We start from the raw sequence: 6,000 nt of genomic DNA, 5'->3' as shown, positions 1-6,000 counted from the left end.
ACATGAGGTGCATGGTGGCCAGAAGGGTGGTCACTGTGACTATGGATGAGGTGCATGGTGGCCAGAAGGGTGGTCACTGTGACTATGGATGAGGTGCATGGTGGCCAGAAGGGTGGTCACTGTGACTATGGATGAGGTGCATGGTGGCCAGAAGGGTGGTCACTGTGACTATGGATGAGGTGCATGGTGGCCAGCAGGGCAGTCACTGTGACTATGGATGAGATGCATGGTGGCCAGCAGGGCAGTCACTGTGACTATGGATGAGGTGCATGGTGGCCAGAAAGGTGGTCACTGTGACTATGGATGAGGTGTATGGTGGCCAGCAGGGAGGTGGTCAGGCTGTGGCCTGTTACCAGGGACACCTGGCAGAACAGGAATGATGTCCCCGGAAAGTTGTACACGGAGCCCTGGCTGCCAGCACATGTTTGTAAGGTAGTAAGTGAAGAGGATTATGACGTAACTAGGACGTCACCGCCGCCTAGGTCACCCCGTGTGGTGCTCAGAGCCGGGACAGGGGAGCTCCTCACCTCTGCACATGCGCCTGCTCGGGTCTTCCCGATGCGCGGGAGGGGGGAGCTCCTGCAGACCGCGGCTCTGTGCTGCTGCTGTCACTGCTGCACTCTCCGCCGCCGCCGCTCTCTGTCATCGCCCGCACCTGCCGGAGGAGGAGGAGGGCAGCGCGCTGGGTAAGGTAAGCCGGGGCTGGCAGCCGCTCGTGCGCTCGTTGTGCGCCAGACACCGGCGGGGCAGGTGACACCGGCGCTGAGGGAAGTTATTGATTGACGTGTTTGTGTTGTCTGGCCGCCGCCGTCCCGGGACACGTGTGCACCGGCTGCAGCCACTGTCACTTGTCATCCACGTGTGTGCACGGATTGTGCAACTTTACTACGGCAGCCCCGTCCTGTCTGCTGCGGCTTGTGGCGTTTAGAAAGTTGTCGCTGCGTCTTTCTAGAGGCTGGTGTGAGCTGTTACCTGTGTGACGCCTCATCCATGCCAGCAGTGTATGGCGGCTAATGGCCGGTGTGTGTAGGACTGTGACAGCTCCATGTGCCTCGTCCACCTGCCGGTCACCATATTGTCAGGAGGGATCAGCGTGCCCTCAATGACCCTCAGCTTCCGATCCCTTAATGGCATTAGTGCATTAGTAGTAGCGATTACAGCAGGAGGTCGCCCTGTGCCCTCCACCCCCATTCAGCATGGCAGCAGTGGGTGATGCCCGGCCTGTGCCCACCAAGCTGCCAGAGCTGCCTCCTCTCTGCAGACTCTTTGTGCAGTTTGATAGTAAACCATGTTGACAGGGAAAGTGCCTGATCCAGAGAGGAGGATGACAGGGTCATTGCTGAAGCCTCAGAAAGCTGCAGGAGGGCTGCCCGCACCCGCCCAACTTTACTCCTAGAAGGCACCTTGAGATGATTGACTGTGCGCCCCTCAGGTGCCCCGAGACGCCGAATAAATTCCGCACTATTTCTATCTGCTCGGATACGCTGCCACTTTCACACACTTACATCAGAGTTTCCCAACCTGTGGCTCCTCCAGCTCTTACACATCCGCAACTCTCATCTGTCCACTATGATGGGAGTTGTAGCTGTGTAACAGTTGGGGAGCACTGACTGACTATAGCAGCAGGTGGTGGGGGGCGCTGTCTGTACTGTCCCATTTCATAGGGATTGTTGTATAACGCGATGTCTCTCTTATTCTCAGTCCACTAGATTTAACTATTTTACTATTGTCTCCAGACACTAAGATGGAAGGTGACACTTTCTGGCCGGACCAGGTGGATAACCCCCAGGCTGGTATAGCGAAGATTGCCAGGCACAGACCCGACGTATGGAGATCAAGGATTCTTTTTTTTATTACAACACATTTCGAAGGCTTACTGTTTTCTTCATCAGGCATACCGTCAGGAATCCTTAATTTACATACGTAGGTGTCTGTGCCTGGGCTATACTAGCTCATGGGTTATCCAACTGATCTGACCCAAGGGCGCCACTGTGATCCACTAATTTTCCTTGTTGAATGCTGTACTTTTTTGAATTCCAAAGCGGGACATCGGGAGGGGGAAGACTGCAGCCTCATGCTAACACACATGCCTTATAGAGTTATACCTACTGCATGGCCGGTCTAGGTGAGCGTGCATTGCATAGGTGTGTAACTGCTCACCAGGATTAAAAGGGTACTTACCACTCACCTCCCTGGCTCCAATGCTGCTGCCCGCAATCCGCTGCACTGGTCCCTAGTGTCCTGCCGCTTTCTGGTCTTGTGACTGGACTTGAGATGGTGGTCGTGGCCAGACATGGGGGACCAGAGCAGTGGGATGCGGGCTGCAGCACTGGAGCCAATTGATGTTATTGTTTTTACCCACGCCTCCCTGAGCATTGCCCAAAAAGGGTCCCTGCCAGAGTACCCCTTTCATTGTTCTGCACATGTAGCATCTTCCTTTTTTCTTCTTTATATTTCACAGTGTATTAGGCCAGGACTACACAGTGATGTCTCAGGTCACATTAGATGTGATGTCACTGTGGGATGTTGCGATCTTCATGCCATGCAACCAAGTCAAGTTTGATTTCTCCTATAAATATGAAAAACCTTGGTCTTATTCACATTCACCTGTGTATTGTATTGTTGTACCCAGCCGCATCATGGATCACAGACTGTTCTTGGCTCATACTGTACCTCCTGGTTAGAGATGAGCAAATCTTTTGGACTTTTGGTCCGAAATCAGTTCACTATATCGGCATGCCTGTGATCCCGGCCGCAGAGTTGCGCTCCCGGGAATATGCGGCCAGGATATTCCAGGGAATCGATCTGGAATGCCCTGGAAAATCCTGGCCGCATATTCGCAGGATCGCAACTATGCGGCCAGGATCACAGGCATCACAACCAAGCGCAGATGCCGTCGGACCAAAAGTCCGACGGTCCGCTTGATGCCTCTAACTTTCTGTGGTGGCATACAGAGATTTTTTTTCTCACATATTGGTTCAGGGTTTGTGTCCCAGTTAAAGACTGGCAATAAAATTCTGTGATATTCTGTTATAAAAGTTATAGCAGAATAAAGTTTTCTTTTTTCTCAGTGCTGTTGTATAGAGAGGATAAAGACCTAAAGCATAACAAGACAGCTACAGAAACAGTGGTCATCGAGAGCTGAGAGTCCACATGTGTCCTCACCTTCTTGTCTTTATTTAGGATGCATCCACATTGTGTTTAGGCGTTATATTTGGTGGAACCAATTGAAAAGTCCCAGATGTATTCAAATGTACACATGTATACCGTGCTCCCCTGAAAATAAAACAGGGTCTTATCTTTTTTGTCCAGAAAAAGTGCTAGCGCATATTTTCGGGTTAGGTCTTATTTTCTCAGAAAACTGGTATACCCCTACACTGCATCCCCACTCTATACTGTAGTTGGCCACCATACTATATGTTCCCCTGTAGTTAGACCTCCATACTGTATATCTCCCCCTCTATACTGTGTACATCCCCCCCTTGTATGTAGTCCCCAAACCTTATACCTGCCTCCCCCCTCTGTAGGTGGCCCATGTACCCTCTATTGTCCCATATTCACTGTCCCCTACTGTGCATCTTCTTACATCTCCTGCACAGCATAACAAGTCTGGCACTGATTGGCTGGTGCTCAGCCACCCAGTGTAAGGGATCTGGTCAGCTGCCTTTAACTAGGGCAAATTTTTGGGGTAGGGCTTATAATTCAAGCCTACTCTAAAAGGTCTGCAAAATTAAGCTAGGTCTTATTTTCGGAGAAACGCAGTAGTTGGGGTGGGTTTACAATGCGTTTATCCAGTTTGTCATAGGAATACATGTATAACCGGCAGCAGCAGCCGCATTCATATTGATGGCCCGAATTTAGTTGACCAGTGACTACATTAGGTCCATTTTTTATTCAGTAGGACTCCCTGAAGTACAGCACACCCTGCTGCTGAGTCCTGCTAAACAAACTTATATGTTGGCTAGACTAGGTTCAATGACTACTTAAAATTTTTGCTATAGTGCTGGGGCTGCATAGAGCATAATGAAGATGCTATTCTTATCTAACCATGCCACCCCGTTGTCCCCCTGTAGCATCTTTGCGTCCCCCTTTGAATGCTTCTGCCCCTATCTTTTAGACGGATTCTGAGCAGGGTTTTTACTGCTGAGATGAGTCCGTCTTGTAAGTGAGAAGAGGGGAGACGGGGGCGCTTCCTCGTGTGATAAAAGATAGCCCGGTGGATGGTAGCAGGGTCTTGCAGGGATCCACTCACCTGGGTAGGTTGTGCAAAATTTAGGCACAACTCTGTATGCAGCATGAAACAGTGTACTCCCAGCTGTACTGGGGGACGTCACCACCAAACGGTGGGAGAGGCAAATGTAGAAGTGTAATCAACCGATTACAGGACCAGAAGTCGAATCCACACCAGAATATAGTAAGCGCAGGAGTATATAAAAATGCACACAGCGGTGCAGCCAGGAATCATCCAGAGGTAGATGGCATAATATATTCTTTATTACAATAATAAATATATTATAAAGAATAAATTATGCCATCTACCTCTGGATGATTCCTGGCTGCACCGCTGTGTACATTTTTATATACTCCTGCGCTTACTATATTCTGGTGTGGATTCGACTCCTGGTCCTGTAATCGGTTGATTACACTTCTACGTCTTGTAAGTGGTGGTAGCCCCAGAATTCATCAGCGTTATGTGAAGATATCACAGGGGGACCTCGGAGAGAGAATGTTGGGTGATTGTGTGTTAAGACTGTAACAGAACAATTAAAAGAGAAATTAAGAGTTGACTTATCCATTAGTTAAAAAACTTAATGTACTGAAATCCTACATTAGGATGTCAGCAGAGATGTCTCATTTCGGTAGTGTCAGCCCGCTCAGCCAATCACTGACCACGACTCTGTCCCGCTGAGGTCAGTGATTGACAGAGTGGGCTGCCACTGCCAAGACGAACCCATCTTTGAAGTAGCGGTTGGGGCTTTGAGCAAAGGACCTGAAGATGTCACGGGAACCCCCAGAGAGAATGTGTTAGGTAAGTATGTGTTGTCTTATTACTTGTTGTGCAGTCCAAGCAAAATAGAATAAAAGCTGCATGCTGGGAGTACCTCTAAAGTAATAGAAGATAAAATGGTTGCAGGTAATTGCTGTACTTTTACTGATGTAAGTAAGCCTTAGGATCCTTTTACACGGGCCGATTATTGGCCAGGAACGTTGCTGGAAACGCTACTGCAACCAAACCAGGCTGCCACCTCACTCATGCATCTCAATTACTAAATTTCTTTTGCCGTGTAAAGGTATCGCAAATGAGCTGCCGATCTTGCTGATCAGCGCTTGTTTGCGCCCCCCCATGGCCGAGAAATGTGTGTAAAATAACCCTAAGGGTGGGTTCACACTACGGAATTCTCGCGGACAATGTCCGCGGAATTCCGTCAGCTGTCCGCCCGCACATCTGGGCGCCTTTCCGCCGGCCCCATAGACACCATTCTATGGGCCAGCGTATTCCGCTATATGCTGAAAGAAGTGTCATGTCACTACTTTTAGCGGATCGCGGAATACGCCTGCCCATAGAATGGTGTCTATGGAGGCGGCGGAAAAGCCCATGCGGGCGGACAGCTGACGGAATTCCGCGGACATTGTCTGCGAGAATTCCGTAGTGTGAACCCGCCCTAAGGGTACGTTTACACAGGAAAAAAAGCACATTTTTGAAGTGAAGATGTGCGCCTCAGAAATGCATTTTATCTCCCTTCCCTTGACTTCGGTGGGAGAAGTTCCTTAAAACCTGCATGTTTCACACCCATTTGAAACTGTGCTGATCAAACAAGTGACACTGCTTCTTTAAGGCATTTCTGCACAGTACATGTGGTTTGTCTCCCATTGAAATCAATTAGAGACTAAAATACAACGCTGTTTTTATTAATACTACATTATGTGCCTGTTTTGATGTGGAAACACACCAATAAAACAAGCTTCAACCTCTTGTTACTGGAGAAAAAAAACACTTGT

At 49.2% G+C, this 6,000-nt stretch overlaps 1 protein-coding gene across 4 annotated transcripts in view; it reads left to right on the top strand.

Moving 5' to 3' along the window:
• Window positions 1-516: 516 nt before the first annotated feature.
• RARB (retinoic acid receptor beta) overlaps window positions 517-6,000 on the top strand; it is a 508,146-nt gene continuing 502,662 nt past the window's right edge. The window contains exon 1 of one of the 4 annotated variants that reach the window (XM_069958669.1): window positions 517-691. The gene's annotated coding sequence lies outside the window, so the exon portion shown is untranslated. The remainder of the gene's footprint in view (window positions 692-6,000) is intronic. The other 3 variants (XM_069958671.1, XM_069958665.1, XM_069958664.1) reach the window with 3 other exon arrangements.

The sequence above is a fragment of the Dendropsophus ebraccatus genome, chromosome 2, assembly GCF_027789765.1.
Source record: "Dendropsophus ebraccatus isolate aDenEbr1 chromosome 2, aDenEbr1.pat, whole genome shotgun sequence".
Lineage (NCBI taxonomy): Eukaryota > Metazoa > Chordata > Amphibia > Anura > Hylidae > Dendropsophus > Dendropsophus ebraccatus.
The sequence above is the reverse complement of the archived record's forward strand: the minus strand, read 5'-3'. Positions and strand labels throughout refer to the sequence as shown.